The 19,712-nt window shown below is 44.8% G+C and overlaps 1 long non-coding RNA gene across 1 annotated transcript in view; it reads left to right on the forward strand.

Moving 5' to 3' along the window:
* The window catches only part of LOC142803742 (uncharacterized), a 30,752-nt gene that overhangs the window by 5,212 nt on the left and 5,828 nt on the right, over positions 1-19,712 (forward strand). The gene's annotated exons all lie outside the window — the stretch shown is intronic.

The raw sequence follows: 19,712 nt of genomic DNA on the forward strand, positions 1-19,712 counted from the left end.
GAGCGGATGTAGATGAAACTTTGCAAGCGTTGTTACGCTCTTGCAACACAAGCAGGCCGCATTCGTGAGAGAAAAAAATTTGTCGCAACTAGCAAGGACGTGGATTTTACATTTTCACCGGCTTGTCTGAGTACTTTGTTCTCTGATATTTGAACCACCCAGACATCATTTAGGTAATTGACCATTTGCAAAAATCCGCAAGGCGGCTTTCCTGCAAGGCTGTTTCCCTACCAGAACTTTCGTGCACAGACTGTTTTGCTCGTTCATTGTGCTTTTACCTCTCCTATCTCGGTGAAGGCACGCTATTACAACAAAACGGCTCTTTCCCCAAACAATTACTATGGGGTTGTCCCGTCTCGTGCAAAGCGTCAGATCGCATGGTGGATGAAGCACCTGTCGTTCGCAAAAGCGGGGTGGGGAGACGGCGAAAACACAATGAGTCAGAAAAGCAGTCTGTGAACGAGAGCTTACGGTTGGAAAACAACCTTGCAGGAAAACAACCACGTAGATTTTTGCAAATGGTCAATTTACTTTCAACCTGTGTGGTTCACCTTTTTGTTGTTTTGCCTGTTTATTATGTATGTTTGCCGCCTGTCCTCTTTTTTTTTACGTTTCGTGCTTGCCTGGTTAAGGTTATTTGGTTCGAAATTAGACGTGCTCGAGCAGGCGCAGTAATGCGTCTGCAAATTTACCGTTACGGCTGTTCAAGTAACTGACGCCTCAGGTCAAATCAAAATCAATTCAAGTTTTATTGTTTCATAATACAGCGTACAAGAAGAATATACAGAAGGAGGTCCCGTAGTATAGACTGAAATTGGACCTCCTATGAAATGTAAACATCAGTATTTGATTAGCAACAGGAGTGGTAAAAATAATATATTTCGAGAATACAAAAAATGAACTACAGATACAAATAAATGACGATGCTAACTAACATCAACTATACTCAATCACAAATGTGAACCGTGCAAAATGCATATCTATCTATATAGATAGCATAATGTGATAAAGAAATAAAAAAACAAGGCACTGAAGAGAGAATGACATGGCGCGGGATAAACCAGTTAGGCAGCAGAGTGAGTGTCGCATAACCAAAACTTTTCAATTCAGGGCGAAGTTTATGTGTTTTCCTTTAATTTTTATTAGAAATGGCATTGTATTACATAATGATATGGCCGCAAGGTGAACTGTCTGTTTGCCATAATTAGTTCGCACTTTGGGGAGAATGAAGCTGTTGTGCTAAGCGAAACGAGGGGGGTTAGTGTTTAGTAGAGATGATGAAGGAATTGATGATAACGCCATTTGTTCTTTAATTGGTTTGAAAAGAATAGCAGTGAGATTAAATTTTACAAGGGCGGCAGCATAGAGAATTTTATTTTCTTGTGGCAACTGTTTAGCACACTAGTTGAGTGGACTAAACGTGATTAATCGAATTGCCTGGTTCTGAATGATGTCTAGTAGTTAATCTCGAATAAGCGACCTGTACTTTCCGTTCTCTCCTCTCACTGCATCTCCCTCTCTTTGACGTTGTTGCTTCAACCAAGCTTCAATCGTTTAAATATTTAAATGAGTAAATCAATGCGGCGGGAGTTCCATCGCCTACGCCAGGCTTTGTGGCGAGCAATGAATTTCGCTATATATTTTCCAGCCTCACAACGCGGGTCATTTCCATTTCCAGAAGCTGCCCTTTCGAAAGAAATTTCTTTGTATACAGCTCGAACGCCCGTCCCTTCTTTTTCCGTAAACAGTTATGACGCGGAGGATACAAATTGCAAAACGTTTATATATGGATCCGTTTTGTATAAGGATACGTTTATATATAGATCCGAAGCTGAGAGCCGCTGCTGCGCGGGTCGTAATACTGCTGCCGCTTGCATTGTAATGCAGCAGTGCGTTGTGAAACGCTATATACACACCCGGCGTCGCGAACTTTCGCAAGAGGCTATTTTTGGTATACAGTAACGCTTGCAACGTTTCTGCGATGCCTGCTTACCAACACATGACGCTCGACAAATTGTTTCCTCGGATTCACGCGTACGCGAAATTTGTATTGCAATTTGAGGGTTCCCGCGGTCTCGCTGCCCAGGAAATGATGCCGGCCGGTTGAACTGCAAGAATGAACATTTAATAACACTAACAGAACTTGCAAAAGTTGCAGGATACAATATCGGGGGCAGACTCACTGTTCATAGCATTCGTCTCGCCGGAACACGCCCCTCCCGCTAACACTGGAATTCCGTCACAACCTTCTCACGGCTGCCACTTTTAAAGAAAATGGCAACCAGTGTGTATGGTGTTTCTTTTTCTTTCTTTTTTTTTTCTTTTTTGCGCAACTGAAAGCTCACTAGTTAGTGAGTCTAATCACGCATTCGCAAAGCGGAGAACACCGCGAAACAATTGTAATCCGAATTTTTCTATGTGCAGCGAATATTAAGTGGTCTATTCTGGCAACAGCGAGCGCGAAAGCGGTTCGTGTTCGAGCGCGTCGGTTTATTGCGCATGCGTCCACTCCGCATGTGGCGCCGCGGCTCGACTTGGTCCAGGGCGGCCGCGACGGCAGTACACTCTAACGGCAGTGCCGCCTTTCACCGTGCAATTATACTTCTGCGTCATAAGCAGCACAGTACGGAGCGGGCCTGGGTAATAATAGGCATTCCGATTCTGAGGGCTGGCGTGCACGACAGCATCAGATTGCGCGACTACGTGCAGCAAGGTGATCGGCTCCATATTTCATAATACAACTTCGGGGTTCTTCCGCTAGGCTGCCCGACATCACGTTTTTTCTTGGGGTGGCTCCTTCGATGCGCGCGGCCCCTTGGCGGCAGAGGGGGGCGCGCGCATCGAGGAACCCTAGTTTTTATTACTTTTAAGCACTATGTCATGATATAAGTTATAGCTGCAAGGCGAAAAGAATGCTGGGATCTGTCACCGTATAATTCATGTTATTTTAATTTCTACCAGGAGGTAACCATACGGTCTGACCAGTTGCCGGCCCCTTTAAAGCCCGTGAGTGGGCCATGCGCATCGTTGGTGCGCACCAAGCCAGCCACGCGAGAGGTGGGATTCCCACAAAATGTTTGCGCACGTATCACTTCGCGAGTTCGTCGATCGCATTTTCTCTGTTGGTGCTTTGTTCTAGCCATGTGGAATCATCGGACAGTAAAGGGAAAACGAACACAAAATAAAACCACTAGAAGAACAAATTTGGAAAACTTGGGAGCCCTCCCGCAGTCAAGGAAATTAAGGGCAAATTAATAAAAAATTAGTAGCCCCCCTTCCGGAGGGAGGCGAAATTAAGGTAAGTGAAGCTCGGCTGATAAACGATATAAAGGATGTGCATGACAGGGGCGTAGCCAGAAGTATCTTTTGGGGGGGTGTGCACACACCCTTGAAATTGTGATTTTTCGCTCTCTATGCCATGGTGAAAAAAAATTTGGTGTGGGGGCGTTGTGCCACCCTCTGGCTACGCCCCTGGTTTATGAAATCCATCTGTCCGTCCGTACATAAATAGACGCACGCACGGATGGACAGACAGATACACAGACATAGTATGATCTATTTTAAAACTATAAGCGCGTTTCAAGCGCTCTGCGTACGTATGTACGCACTCGGTGCGTATGTAACACGCACAACTTGGTATACGCATGTACGCACCTGAACAACAATGCTTTTAAAGTTCAAGAGCGTTTGTTCAAATGCGAAACATTTCTTAGTGAACTTCGGCTACTTTGAGCCTGCCTGCCTATCTATCTATCTATCTATCTAGCCGCTTACGTTTGGGTGCTCTCAAGCCCCCCCCCCCCCCTCACTTGGCGTGAACCAAAATTAGCATGAAAGGGTAAGATGGTTTGACGAATATAACGTGCTGGTCAGGACATGAATAATGTCACAATCCCGTCGCGTACGCCGTCAAACAATTACCGCCAGGCAGTGGCACTTACCCACGGGCGGGTACGTGTCGCTGGTGCCCCGCCGCGGTGGTCTAGTGGCTAAGGTACTTGGCTGCTGACCCGTAATTCGCGGGATCGAATCCCGGCAGTGGCGGCTGCATTTCCGATGGAGGCGGAAATGTCGTAGGCCCATGTGCTCAGATTTGGGTGCACGTTAAAGAGCCCTATGTAGTCGAAATTTCTGGAGCCCTCCACTACGGCGTCTCGCATAATCATATGGTGGTTTTGGAACGTTAAACCCCACATATCAATGAAATGTGTACCGCTGGTAAGCAGGTATGTGCCACAGGTGATTGGCACTTACTATCAACCCAGGAACGACGAGAACACACATGGACAATTTAAAGTTACGTACGAGCGTTAAGAAATACCCGGCATCGGTAGCGTCGGCCCGATGAATGCAAGGAATAACTGTCAAGGTCCCAGCCGAAATCGAACCCAAGCACTATGCGTAGCAACGAAGTATATTACCACGGAGCATCGGCTAAGAAACATAATGCTTATGCATCTTAACGCAGAAGTAGTCATGCTGGGAGAGGAGGCTTTGCCCCAACGATGGTCTATGAAATTTATTATCGTAAAAAACAACAGTGTCCATGCCTTTCCTCCCCTATTGAGGAGGTGGGCTAGAGCTTGTACTACTGTGACATTACAGTGTGTATTTTTCTTTTCTTCTTTAGAAACATGTTCTTTTTGTGCAATATTGTTCTTGAGCGCGAGAGCAAATTGTCCTCACAGGTGAATGCAAAACATCACCCTAAACTATGAATGACGCCCCTGTTTGTTTATATAGCCTTACTGTTTGTTTAAGTTTAATCATTTCGATGTCATGAATGTCCTGTCTTTGTTGTACAATTTTCGCATTGTACATCACTGCATACGCTATAAGTTCTCTCGCTGTATATAACAGCTTGCAGTGTACATACGCATTGATCACCATTGTCCGTTTTTCTGTGTGCACATAAGCTGTGTAAGATATATCCGGAAATAAAATTCTCTTAAACTATTTTACAATGGAGCTACGCCAGGTCTCGTAACTACTTTTCAAATAGACCCTAACCTTCGTGAAGCCTTACTAGTGGTTGTAGTGCTGCCTAACCAATTTTATAAACATTACATACGTACACATTTGATACAGCCGTCACGTCGCACGTTAAAGAACCCCTGCTGGTCGAAATTTTGGAGCTCTCCACTACGGAGTCTCTCATAATCATATGGTTGTTTTGGGACGTTAAACCCCTCATATCAATCATCAGCCGTCACGTCGGGTTAACGTCAACTGTGGTTAGTTGTAACGCGCTGAAGTTGATTTATGCAGCATTGTCCAGGGCCAGCATCCTCGCTAGCATCAGTGCTTCATATCAGCTTCTGGTGTTTCTAATACGCATGATCCAGTTGGCATCGTTGCGCAAGTGCAAACAACTGGTTTTATAAACATCTGCAACCCTTCCAACACATATCTGTGCGTGTAACATTTGCACATATATTTAGCGTCATTTCATGACGTGTCGCCCATTCAAAAAATTGCAACACGGTCAGTTTCCCTCCACATGCTTCGCATAACGTCGATTCCCAGGTACGTAGGTTCTGTCGAATTTTTTTTTTTCTGCAATGTGCAACATGTTTTTGTTTTTTAAGTGGGCGAGCAAACAGTGACACACGATAAAAGGGAAGAAACCACGAACGCTGTTCCGCGCCCAGTCTTTCAACATGAAAACGTACCAAATTGGCATATCTCTCTGTTATTCTGAAGCATTGATTGATATGTGGGGTTTAACGTCCCAAAACCACTATATGATTATGAGAGACGCCGTAGTGGAGGGCTCCGGAAATTTAGACCACCTGGGGTTCTTTAACGTGCACCCAAATCTGAGCACACGGGCCTAGAACATTTCCGCCTCCATCGGAAATGCAGCCGCCGCAGCCGGGATTCGAACCCGTGCCCTGCGGGTCAGCAGCCGAGTGCATTAACCACTAGACCACCGCGGCGGGGCTGTTATTCTGAAGCAGTCATGCTGCGTAGAAACGCGTGACTTTCTTGAGAATCGGTAACCCAGGATGCGCTGTAAAATTGGAAGGAGTTAATACATTCATCCTACCGTGTAATTTTCGGGGAAACAGCTGGTGAAAGATCTGTCCGGAAACAGAACGAGGCGTGTATACCGCGACAGTGCCATCCCTGCGGCTAAGCGCGACGTAATGAATTCGTCACACTCGCCAAGGGCAGCTAGCGGCCCGGGGAACCACGCGTGGACAGTGTGGGCAGGCCAGGCGGTCATTGCCCGCCCGCGCAGCTTGAAGATTCCAACGCGTCGCTTCTTGCCCTCTCCACCTGCGCGACCCTCCTCTCCAGATCTTTTGTGGCGGGCAGCTGAAGGCAAGGTGCGCGAGGCGCTCTAGATATCTGTTCTGTCGGTACAAGCCCCGAATCCGCAGAGTGATGGACGATTGCATAATCTCTTTAGATTCGCTTATTTGCGTATAGATAGCAGTGTGGAGGGGGACACGCACATGATTCGAAAAGCAGCCTCCAAAGCGTACTCTTCCACCGTCATTTCCAGCGGAATCGTGCGCCACTTTGTTTAGAAAAAGTGGTTGACGATTTAGAGCACTAGGTACGCTGCTCTGGGAGAGCGCCAACTCCCACTCCCAGAACGTCAAGATCTTGTGTGATCAGAAAAAGTTTTTAACGATTTAGAGTATACTTGGTACTCTACTATGGGAGAGCATAAAGACGTCCCGTGGGCCTCACACTCCTGCAGACGCTGTACTGTGGGAGCCCTTGTGATTAGAAAAACGTGGGTAATGATTTAGAGTACTAGGTACTCTACTAAGGGAGAGCCTAAAGCCGTTTCTTGGGCTTCACATCCGGTTTCGTCCACCGATGAGCCCTTGTGTGTTTAGAAAATGTGAATGTACCGATTTAGAGTACTAGGTACTCTACTATGGGAGAGCGTAAAGCCGTCCCGTGAGGTGCAGAAATCAATGGCCAGACATGCCACTTATCCGGGTTGAATAGATTGCCGATTTAAGTGGTGGCGTTACGGCGTTTTTTGAACGTACAGAAATGTGGCCCTCCAAAGTGCACTGGCCACGTGCGTACTTATGCGCGCCATATTCCACTTACTGGTGCTCTCTCGCTTGTGGATTTGTCGGAGATCAGCCGTATCTGATATGTCAATCTGATCTCTTTTTGGGGTGACTTGTTATTTCACGTTGCCACGTTTCATTGCTGACTATACATGAACGCATCACCGCGTCGTTGTGGCTTGTCGCAGGTGCAGTGGTGCGCGGCTGCGTACGTGGGTGAAGCTGCGATTCCCGGTATGCTGGAAGCATTGGCAATGCAAAAGAAAAAAAAATGAAAGAAAGGAGTGCCTTGGGCTCGCACATACCAAATTTCGCTTGTCCCATTTTTATGATAGGGATAAGTTTATTTCCTTTTTTCTTCTTTTTTTCTCCCGCAAACCTCGTCGGCCGCCAAATACGACGCGGAAGACGGTGGTCTTTCATTGACGCCTTGTTGCTTCTGAGAAGCGAATCCTTAACATATTATACATATATCGGTGTGCTCACACGACTGGTTAACCTCCCTGCCTTTCCTTGCATCTTTATCTCTCTCTGTCTCACACACACGAGAGCACTACATCCAGCGTGACGGGCACAATGCCTCGCCGAAGATGCAGAAACGAGACTGCTGGTATAGCTATATGTTTACTTTCTAGAATCACTGCATTAGTTGCACGCAGCACACGAACTCTGTGTTATGTCATTCTCAGGATTCCTTTGTTCGTTTGTGGTTTTTTATAGAGCGTGAACGGTAGAGATGTTACCGCTTTGCATACAAGAAATGCATTCATTACACCCGTCCTTCTCCGAACGCTTTTGTCGAATCTCAGGCAGCCGTTCATTTCTCAGATTTTCTCAAGTGCATTGTAGGCGAGCTGTTGCCATCTCGGTTACCATTTGTTTCTTTCTATTTCTTTTTTTTTATTTCTTTCGCCCTTCCTGCCTACCTATCGTGTATGAGTAAGCCAAAGCTCTCATACAAGCGTAATACGAAAAAGACTTAAAAAAAAGCGCAATGTTTTCGCGTCGTACTGACTCACAGCACACATGCCCGCAAGTGTGGCATTTCTAAATCACTTCGCACAAAATCGTGGGCGGTGTGACACCTGCGGCATAAGGTATAGCGGAACGGCAACCAGAAACAAATTGCGAGCATCGTCGCTGCTGAATATTCGACACCGCGTGGTCCTCCGTGGCGCGCGTTTAACTTGCGTTGCATGTACTCAGCACCTGTTAACCAGTATGCTTACATGTTATAGTGAACAGGCCGAGAAGGGAGTATTGTCGACACACCGTGACAAGGTTGATTCCAAATGTCGGAGGATGTGCTCTGATACCGAAGTCTCACTCTGTTATTATATTGCAACTTTTTTTCCATGGTCTTCAGAGTACTGAAGAAAGAATGCCGTACTAAGACTTGTATCTCAGCATTGCCCATGTGCTTCTGTAACGACTTTGATAGTCGTGGTACTGTCAACCATACTATAATGAACAAGACAGGAGCAACATTCATTGGTTAGACAAGCTGTTATTAATGATTGTGATTATGGTCCTTGTCATTCATTATATGGCAAGTACCCGCCCTGAAGAATTGTCCAAAAATTTTTCGCATGCAATTGTAAGCATTCACTGCATTAATTAGTAATCAAATAGAAAATGAAAATGAAAACGTTAATCAAGTACAATATTTATTTGCTTGTGCATTCAGATCAGATAGCGTATTAGCAATCTCTAAAAGATTAGAGTAATGAAATTAGCTTTTTTTTCAGTTACTTCATTTATTCATAACTACTATAGGAACCTTATACACGTAGAAATTTGAAATTAATTTGTTTCGTTGAGTGAAGCAAAATACAAATGTGTAGGTCCATGTGGCGAAAATATTGTTCGTCCGGAGCCCTCTGCTACGGCTTCTCTCATAATCATATGGTGGCTCTGTGACATTAAACCACAGATATTATTATTATTATTATTAATATTATTATTATTATTATTATTATTATTATTATTATTATTATTATTATTATTATTATTATTATTATTATTATCATTATTATTATTGTTGTTGTTGTTGTTGTTGTTGTTGTTGTTGTTGATAATGTTCTGGTATTCTGTTTATTTGCCGATGCTGCGTATGACTTACTCACCTTCCAGAAAAATATATTCTGCGCCCATTGGGAATATAGTAAAAAAAAAAAATCATATTCAAATTGCATTCTCCTTGAACTCCGTAGCTAATCGATGGGATTTTGACAAATTAATGCAAACAAGTGTCCTTTTGTTAGGCCATTTTTTCTATGTCATGCAGTGTCATCAAAAAAAAACTAATGACATGGCTAAAATAGATGAATTTAGGATTCTCATCTTCTCGAGATATGCTCGATGTCCATCTCATTACAGAAAAAAAAAAAAATCGCAGACAAAATCAGTAAATGAAAAAAAAATCTCGAATGTATATTCGCAGTCTAATCGTTTTCATTGGCACCTGAGACATGAGCAGAAGTAACGACGCGTTTAAACCGCGTTCAATCCGATGGTTCATTTGCGTATCAAACCGCTAAGCTGCGGATGTGGTTTTAAAAAACAAAATAAACAAAATACAAGGAAAGGATGTAGACCGGCCGCTGGGTGTTTCTGGAATGCTCTGCGCGTTGATCCCGCGCAAGCGTGCAGAGCATTCGTTTTTTTTTATTTATTTTATATAAAGGGTGACAGCCTTTTTCAACCAGCGATTAAAAACAACAACAAACAACTCCGCCGGTGAACAGCGCTAAAGCTCAGATCGCGATAACGACGCGTGGCAACGCTTGGCACCGTTTCAGACGCGGCTGTTTTCGTTTTCTCCCCGCGGCTTGAGGCTTTTGTTGTTGTTGTTTTTTCCCAGGCTTGCTACAGACGTTGCTCTGTGCATTGTGTAGTTCGTGGATTGTTTGCAGCCGTGTGGTTTCTATTCTTGCTATTGACTGTTCTCATGCACTGGAAGTTATGGTTTTCTTCCGTGTTGTTTGTTTGTTTGTTTGTTTGTTTGTTTGTTTTATTGCAAGCCGAGCTGCGTAAACAAGTATACTGTGATGGTTGACGTCTTCTAAACACTAGCTTGATGTGCAAAAAGTAACCCCACTTTGCCACAGAAAGAAATATATGTCAACAGAGCGTACTTATTCAAAATTAAGAGAACGAAGTTATAAAGAAAGAAAAAATAATCATACACATGGTTCCCTCAGGGTGTGGGCATGAAACGAGCTTGTAAAGTTAAAAAGAAAGAAAAAATAAACATACACATGGATCCCTCAGGGTGTGGGCATGAAACGAGCTTATAAAGTTAATTGCAGCTTTTAAAAACCTGCTCCGCTGCGATGAAATTCCCACATAAGATTACTCACATATATGTTTGCGGAGACGGACGTGGTGTTTGAAGAGCCACCACGACTGTTTTTTTTTTTTTTTTGCAGGCGTCAGCAGAGTCGGTGCTTATTAGGGTGTGTCCTAGTACTACTATTAACGCGATAGCGTTAAAGAGCTCGTTTCGCAGAATTCCGTTGTGGGCGTCGTTGGTTGTGAGCGACAAAACATCATCTTGTGTGTGGGTGCGAAATCGAGAAAGGTGCAAACTAAAATAAAATAATTAACTTCAGGTTCAAGTGAGCAACGAACCCAGGTCGTTTGCTTGGCAAACGGGTGTTATATCACTCGGCCACGCGAATGCTTGTGAGTGGAAATACCTTCCCCTGCTAAGAAATGCAGTGAAAGTAACTCGTGCTGTACATAACACGCGTCCTATATAGATGCTTCACCACACAATATCTACGTTCTCAGTAATAGGCCGTGGTACAAGCGTACCTTGTCATCGGGCCTGCACTGTAAGCAAAAACTATTCGAGTTTGGGGTTTTTCCGGCTCATGACCTCTGAAAACTCCCTCGCGTTTAAAATTACTACCTCGCGTAGGAGTAAAAGACGGTACATGACATAGTTTTACCACCACCTCTCAGGCAAGTAGTAAAAGGATGTCAAAATCCAGTTTTACCACTTAGGGAGTTTTCTATCACGTGATTTTTAACCTGCGTTTCAGAGTTTATTACCACGTGACTGCAAGGTGCAGCTGCTTCGGCGGCTTTTGCCCCATACCCCTCCTTGTGACGCTCTCAGTGAATACTGAAGGTACGCGAAGCCCACAAATGTTTTTTTTTTTGTTTTTTTTTTTTTTTTTTTTTTGCATCGCCGTGCCTCTGGACTGACTTCGAGTCAGCGCACTTTTACTGGAACTGGGGGCAGCATAAGCACAACAAGCGAGAACGGCATTCTTTGAAAGAAAAAAAAGAAAAAGACGGAGGGGGGGGGGGGGGGGGCTCTCAAAAGAGAAAAAAAAGAAAGAAAACCTGCTGTGGAAAGTTGTCCTGCATATTTTCGCAAATTGTTGCTTTTGCTCGGCGGTGGCTTTGGAGACAGACAGTGCAAGAAGCTCGGTATCTGTGTGTCTGGTTGGGCTGATGGATCTCACGTGTTTCCTACATCATCGAGCGACCGTGCTCTTCCGAGCGCCTCCGAACCTGCACGTCGCGGATATCTCCAGTTCGCGGATATCTCCAGATCTGCCAGTGGTAACAAAATCAATCTGGTGTCGTCGTCCGTGCTTGCCTGCTGGAGCAGCAATAAGCAAAATGCTTCACTTTGTCGTCGGCACCGAGCCGCGGCCACCAGTGACCAGTGGGAGTGTGTCGCCGGGGCAGATGAAAGAAGCATCGCATATATTTTGTTCCACAGTAGGCGATGTCTGCACGAGTAAAGTGCTGCCCGAATTGCCCACCTCATGCACCAACTGTTCTCAAACATGTAGCACGAAGCCAATAAGAGGCAGACGGAACCAACAAGCGGCGGCCGGTGAGCACGAAGAAAACCCGGACCTGCCCGGATGGTGGTGTTTCGTTGGAAGTATGCATACACCGCCCCGTCTCCGCAAGATAGCGGTCACGCGTTCATTTGTGTCTGAAATGACGACGAAATTCGCACAGGATATGTGTTCTGTGATTGCCAGCTGTGTTTCATCGGATAGCCGTGCTCCTCGAAAAGGCCTAGAACGCCGTCGGTAAGAAGCTTGTGTGCAGGCGTGCACCGCTCCTCTACGCCCGTTGTGATGAATACGTGCTTCTACTGTGTTTATGCACCGTCGCTCAATTAAAATCATTGAGCTATCATGGTTTGTGTGTACTTAGGTATATTTTATGGACTAGTGCATCAGCAGTGCTAACACGCGTGGGGCAAAGAGCCCGGTGTGCCAAGCAATTATTGGATAATCAAAAAGGTGAGATCGTGTAGATTTATAATAAAAGGTCGGTGTGACATTTTGTGCCCTGCAGCCCATCTGAAGCTTACGCTTGCACCTTTAAGCGTTGTTGTTAATCGATGGAAAAAAAGAGCTCTCCTACCGGTACTACTTGGCCGGTCAAAAAGTCGTGCCTATATATATACCGGATTGTCGAAGTGTAGTTGAGCAACGCGTGCAGTCTGTTCTAGTGGTGTATTATTCTGCATTTGTTGTGTGTGCGTGTTTGTCTGTATATGAATCTGTGTCACCAATTCTGCCGTTCAATAAATTCAATCAGTTCTGCTATTCAATAAATTTGTCGTCTCTGGCCGAATGCACCCGTCAATTTTTATTTTTTTACCACCAGAAATAACTCCCAGTAATCACCTCAAAAACCTTGTGAAGGTAGTAAAAATTTACTCTCTCTATACTCGCTGAAAACCTCACTGGGGTAAATATTCACTACTCTCCCTACGTTCAAAAACTCAGTTAGCACGAGAGTAAATTTTTACCTCGGTAGTAGGTGGTAAAAAAAACCCAGGAAAGGTAGTGCGCTAGAGGACAAATGGTTTACCCAGTTTTTGAGGTTATTTCAGGTCATTTTTGTTTAGTGTGTGCGAACATGTGGTTATCATATTTAATTCATAGTTTAAAGCCAGTCACTCACTACGAAATTAAGGCACACCCGTTACTTTGCCTATTCCCGTAGTGCTGACGCGCAAGTCGCGGGATCAAATCCCAGCTGCGGTGGCTGCATTTTCGATGGCGGCGACAATGCTGCAGACCCGTGTGCTCAGACTAGGGTGCACGTTAAAGAACCCCAGGTGGTCGAAATTTCCGGAGCCCTCCACTACGGCATCTCTCATAATCATATGGTGGTTTTGGAACGTCAATCCCCACATATCAATCAAAGCGTGCATGACAAGTTCGAAGAGGTTCCGCATGAATAGTTAAAAGCATATGCTACTCATTACAAGGAATGCACTGCGACAGGGTATCGCTATCCGTGTCGCGTTCAACTTCTAAAGGCAAAGCTTAAGGATCCTCCAATTTTTACTTTACTAATATGCACGTGAAAAAATAAAAACGTTTTTGCTCTTTAGTGCCCCCTTTAACACGAACGCTGCAGACACGCCTATATATATACGCTCACCATGCATAAGTAAAACACGTTCACCGCGTCAGCGTAAATGCGCCTGATCAGTTTCCAAGCAAACCTGACACCGTGGATTCTGTATCCTTCCCTTCTGTACGCATCGTTACACCGAGGCACCACGTACGGGATGGGCGATGTGCCAAAAGTATAATCTTACATCTGGATTACATCAGCGAGGGGACGAAAGGAGCTTCTTTACAACTGAGCCATGTAGGCAGCGCGTATACAACGAACAAACGAGTTCCGCCTTTGTGACCTTTCATTCCGAATGTGCAATCGTCTACTTGTCGACTCTCTTGTCGAAATGGTTCTTATAAAGAGAATCCAGCCGCCTTTAGCGCTTTCGTTCTGCACGATCGGCCTCTGTCGGAACAAAGGATTTTGGGTCATTGGCCGAGCCCATCCTCAGCCCAGAAGGCTTTTAAAGCTTTGCTGCGCTTTTTGCGGACAACTGGCCTCAGAGACAGACTTTAGTGTCTTATACTCTTTGATGTTGCCTTTCCTCTGTCGCAATTTTCTTTTTTTGGTAATTTCTCCCTCTCTTCGCAACATTTCTTTTTAACATCTTTCATTCCCCTCACCCCTTTCCCCAGCACAGGGTAGCCAGCCGGTCTAAGAACTGGCTAACCTCCCTGTCTTTCCGCTTAAACTTTCTTCCTCCTTCGTTCTGCACAACCTAACCGGCATCTCGTTTCCGTATACGTGTATGTAACTCTCCGAGCAGCTTGGTAGAGTTCGACATCTTCCGGAAAACGGTTTCACACACCATCACCGAAACAAACAAGTGGATGGATAGATGAATGAATTGTACGAGAGTGAAGCGGTAAATAAAAAACGCCTGCCGCAAATAATGGCGTTTCCAGCTTTCTGATTCGACTCCCCTCTTCTTATTTCGCATGATTTCTTTTGTTTTCTTTTTCTCTTCTTTATTTCTTTGTGACAGGTTTTTCGACTCGAATGAACTACTGGCACTACCGCGGAGCGCCACATGCCTCATCGACTCAGGCGTCCGGGATGAACAATACCGGGAACTCTCTGATTGATTGAGCTGCCGGGATTACCGCTCGCGAACCCCCTCGATCCGCACTCCCTGTATGGTCTTCATTCTACAGCACGGCGCGCTTTGATCGCTTTGTCTGGCTTATTTTCAATTTTACGTTCATTTCTTTTTATTGTTTCTTTGTGTATTTATTTCGAACTTCTTTACGCCATTTACTTCAAATGGCGGTTCGTACACACTGGTCCGCGTGTCATGCATTACTGCACTTTCTGACGCCGGTTTGCCAAGTATAACGTGCTTTGTGACAGCGATGAGTTCGATAGGTGATTTTTGACAGCGAAAGCGGTTATGAGGTCGCAACGCGGTTCACGTGCGCGCCGTCTATGTGCGCCGGTGCCCATAACCACTGTCGCACGAAAAAAGAAAGAAAACTCAGTAAATGAAAAGCTTTAACGACACAATGTGATTCGAACCCAGGTCCCCTGCGTGCCAGCCCAGTGTTCTACCGCTGAGCTACGCCGGTACTTGGAACTGCTTTGCAAACTGGCCTTTAGCAGGCTTGATGTCGGGAAAGGAATCTCGTTAACATCAGTAATAAAGCGTTCTAGAAGAACGAATGGGCAATCAGGTGTTAATGTGAATTGCGCAAAGAGTGGGTCGTCGAATGCTCCAACCGTTCACAAAAACTCGATCTTCTTCACGTATTAACTGTGGTACATACCTATGGTGGGGGGTTGTTGGGATAAAGCTTCTGGCATAATCCTTCATCGTCGTAAAGCGCATCACAACAACAAAAAATGCACAATGTTCCTTGCAAGTGTGCAGCAGGTACCACGCTTCCCCGAAGAATGACGAAGGATGACATACTGAATACCTGCTACGTACTACACAATGATTAATGGCATGGTGGGTACCTGCAAATGTGCGTGATAGTCACCTAAAAGAGTGTTTAAAAAAGGCTCTGAAAGGCCGCTTCCAGCTTTCGCTGTGACAGTGTTGCTCAGGCCTGGTGTGTGTTTTTTGTCTGTTTTTTGTAACTCCTCTAATGCATTTCGCCCCAAATGCTCACGACCGCGAACTTTTCCGGAGCTTAAGGTTTTTCTTGTTGCTGCTGCATCTCTTGTTTCCAATAATTCTTATCTCTCAAAGGCCAGAAAAGGGCGCTAATGAACACGATAATAGTAGGCCACATCCAGAGTGCAGGTTGTCGACGAACTTGTAAATGAGATTTAAAAATTAATGAATGTCTTTCCAGAGAAACAGTGCATGCGAATGGCCGGTGAATGAAGATAAGTTTTATCTATTCGAATTTTCTCACTCGTCACTGCTCTCACCTTGGTGGAAGTCAAACGCCTTTTTCTTCTCTTGTTTGTCCTTGACACCTTGCGATGAACGTGCAGCTCCGCTCTCGAAAAAGCGCTATTACTCATCTACGCACTGCTACATAACACGCGCTCGGCTGCAGGCAGCTCACGTGTACAGTGTCGTTTACCGTATACCGCATGCGAGCTGTCTCAAGTCACGTCGGCGAGCGTTGCGCTGCAGGCTCTGGGTCTTTGAAACGCCCAATGAAACATAGGGTACGCTTATATCGTTTCAACGAATCAGCTTTCAAAAAGAAAGAAAGAAAGAAAGAAAGAAGGAAAGAAAAGAAAGAAAGGAAGAAAGAAAGAAAGGGACGCTCGCCGTGGGCAAGCTTGAATTATAACCCTTTCGCTTTTTGAAAACGCTGGATTATTTATGTCCAGCACGAAAGGAATCGCGCGTGTCATCTGTGCAGTGTTTTTCCTCGAGTATCGCGAGTGTTATGAGGGACTGTTTGCCGGAGCGACATACGGTTCCGTGCGCTCGTGTGATGGGTGGCTTTGTTATTGATGCGGGCTTGGGTGATCTTTGTGCTGATATGGTTTTATTAAGGGTGTATGGCAGGACATGTCAAGTGTACCTTCATATAAGTGTTGTCCTATATTTGGCGCTTATTATGGGCCTAGTGTTTTCGCTCCGCACGTGACTCACCGCACTCGTTTAATTATTTAATAAGTGTACTCATCAATCTCATGCCTTCGGTGTATTGTATTTTCCTGTATTAGGTGTGGTATACAGTTTAATCCCGCAATATGCTACGTGAACAAGCTTGCAACGCTCATCAATTTCAATACATACATTAGTTAAATAATTCACACAGCGACAGCTTTGGTGCTTGTCATAACTCTCCCGACTTTAAATGAGTAATGACCAGGATCTGCCACACAGTGAAAGATGAGCTAGTATGAAACGCCTTTTATATGAAACAGCAAGTGATGGGAAGAAAAGTAAGGAATAAGAAGCAAATACTTATAAAGTTGCAGTGTCTGTTAGCATAGCAGTCGTGCGGGCGTCAGTCTGCCTTCACTATTGGTGTTAGCAATCCTTAATTTTATGTTCACGTATATCGTTTTAGGGAGGCAGTGTAGCAGGCGCCATGTCAAGCGTAGGTGGAAATACCTTCGAAAGTGATGACCAAAGTTTATCACCGCTTGTGACCCGAGATAAAAAATAGCGATCGTGCAGTGTATAGCACGATTCGAAAGTTATCACGTGTGTGTCGACCGAGGAGTATACAACAGCATCAAGGTCGGGGCGAGATAGGTGTCAGGCACGCTTCGCCCACTCTTTTTGCTGTTACTTAATAAAGTGCCCCTCGCCGCGTTCAAAGACGAGGGGGTGGTTTTCTCCTCTCCTTCGCTACCCTTCGCGAACGCCATGCATCCTCCTCGCCGCTTGAAAGCAAGTAAACAATGTCAGCACTAAGCGCTATAGATCCAAACAAGATTCCGCGCTTCTCGGATATAGCACGCTGTTATCGCCGCTTGCGCAGTTGTGAACACACAAAGTTAGTGTGATGGTTCATCTTCAGGCAGCACGGCCTTTCTCCCAAACACGATCCGCGTGTTTAGACCACCGGGGTATAAAGCGTGTGTCATTGCCAAGTCAAATTTCCTGTTAAACGTTACTGGCAATACTATTCAACGTGTGGCTTGGAAGTGTGCCATTGCCAAGTCAAGTGCAAAGTTTTTTTATTCAATATTACAGAAATGTTCATACAGGTTATTGAATTTTCGTAGTACTACATATTTTCTTCTTTTTTTTTTTGCAAAGGCGTGCGTGCCAAATGGAGCGTTGCTTACCGCCTTGCACTCATTTGTCTGTTCGAGTTTTTCAGCTCTCAGTTCTCTACAGGACGCGCCACCTCAACCGTTCCAGAGAAAATCGAATTTCCACACAGCCTGTAGTTGATTACTTCTCGTGTAACGATAAGTTCTAAGTTACGCTTGCCCAACATGGCTGCAATATCTGATATTCATTTCGTTTGCTGCGCGCATTATTTCGCTTGCTGCGCGCATTATAAATTCTAATCACGTCGCAAAGTCGATGTGGCGTAAGCGAGCAACGAAAAAAGAAAAGGAGGTTCCCCGAAACGAGATTGCGAAAGCTTGAACAAGTTCTTTTTTTTCTATTTCTTTTTAGCGCTTGCAGCATGGTTGTAGATTTTGTTGTTGTTGTATTTTCGATACAAGTCTCATTAGGGCAACGCGAAACGCTTCTTTAAGCCATTAAGAACGGTGTCAGCATGAACCTCAACACGTGCGTTAGTTTTCTGTAAGCTAGAAATACAATCCTCCCGTAACTTCATCTTGTTACTTTTCAACAACGCGTAACACGGTAACACATCCGCAGCCTGTCGAAAGGTTTAGAGACATTAAAAAAGCCGGAGCTAACGTTGTAGATCGCAACTTAGCAGAAATTAACTTGGAAAATAAAACAAATGTGCTAATGTTCGCGTTCGTAGTTTATTGTAATTGTTCGCAGAATTGGTATGACTCATTTAAGTATTCTTCATATTATATTTCTCGCTATTGCTTCCAAGTCACTTTCAGCTTTTATGACAGGATTATGGTATTCAAGGGGCCTGTATTAATACAGTATGTAGAACAATGTCCCCCCTATTGAAAGAGCTGAAACAGGAGCCCAACGTTGCCTTGTATCTTGAAACTTGTACCTTGAAAAGTATGTGCCCTAGCAAAAGCCAGTAGCATTGGCAAACTTTTTCTTGCTTCTTCGGTTTTGCTTGCCAGTCAGTGCTGTCGACTCTTTCGTCACAGAGCTCTGATGTTACAGGACGATTGAAAAACTCATCTACAGACGAAGCTAAAACGCCAGACTCTCGCCGATGGTGCCACTGAGCTTTGGGAGAGCTGCAAAAAAAAAAAACAATACATGAATGAACATTAAACGACCGGGAATACCATTGTCGGCTAACGCGGCATTGATAGTAGAAGCTTCAGTAACCTCTTCTATTTCTGATGGGAGAATTGCACGCTCCGTTACTTCAACTATATATTTCTTGGAAAATGGTCGGTTATCAAAGCGGGCTGACGCCGACAAGATGGTTCGTCTCAGAGAGCTACAGCGAGAGAGTCAGAGGTCGGTTCAATCGTATAGGCGAGCGCACTGTGGGGTAACGCCCCCTCCCTCCCCTTCTCTTAATCACTCATGGGGAGCGCCTTTACGTAGTCAAACCTCTCCCTTTATAGTTCAAAGGGGCCCTGTAACGCTTTGTCAGCTTGGTCACGAGGTGCTGCCTAATGGTGGTCGAGGCTCCTAAGAACACGCGAGCCAAACATCATTGCTCACCACACGGCTTGGAATTTGCAATTAATTCTCGAAGTAAGCTAGGAATCCTTCCCTTCTTTCTCAACGTTGCTGCCAAATATACCCAATTAACAGCGTCGTAAACCCAAACCTATGGTCATTGGCTGATTTGAGTATCGTGAGCTGCATTGTAAACTGCGCAGCACACACGCGCGACCGAGAACTACGGATTTCAAGAGTGCCGTCCTTCTGCGACAGTGGTCGATACAAACCTCTGGTATTCAGTTCTGTGGTGTGGACACTTTTTGTTGTATTGAAGAAATCTGGCAAAGTGTGCTAGTGTCTCTCTCTATTTGTCTTTTTATTGCTTTGTGATTGTTCACTGCTTTGCGATGGCCACCATTGCGCAAGAGAACAGAAGTCCATAGCCTGAGCCACTCAATGGCTCGAACCTCTCTTTATATTACACACAATTAAAAAAATCATGGTGTTAATTATGACTTGCCACGAACGGTTCCATAGTGTTTACAGCTACATATATCAATCAAGTATACACTGACTGTTTTTCAACGTATCAGCTGGTGTGGCAAATTGAGGAGTCC

The sequence above is a fragment of the Rhipicephalus microplus genome, chromosome 3 (assembly GCF_043290135.1).
Source record: "Rhipicephalus microplus isolate Deutch F79 chromosome 3, USDA_Rmic, whole genome shotgun sequence".
NCBI lineage: Eukaryota > Metazoa > Arthropoda > Arachnida > Ixodida > Ixodidae > Rhipicephalus > Rhipicephalus microplus.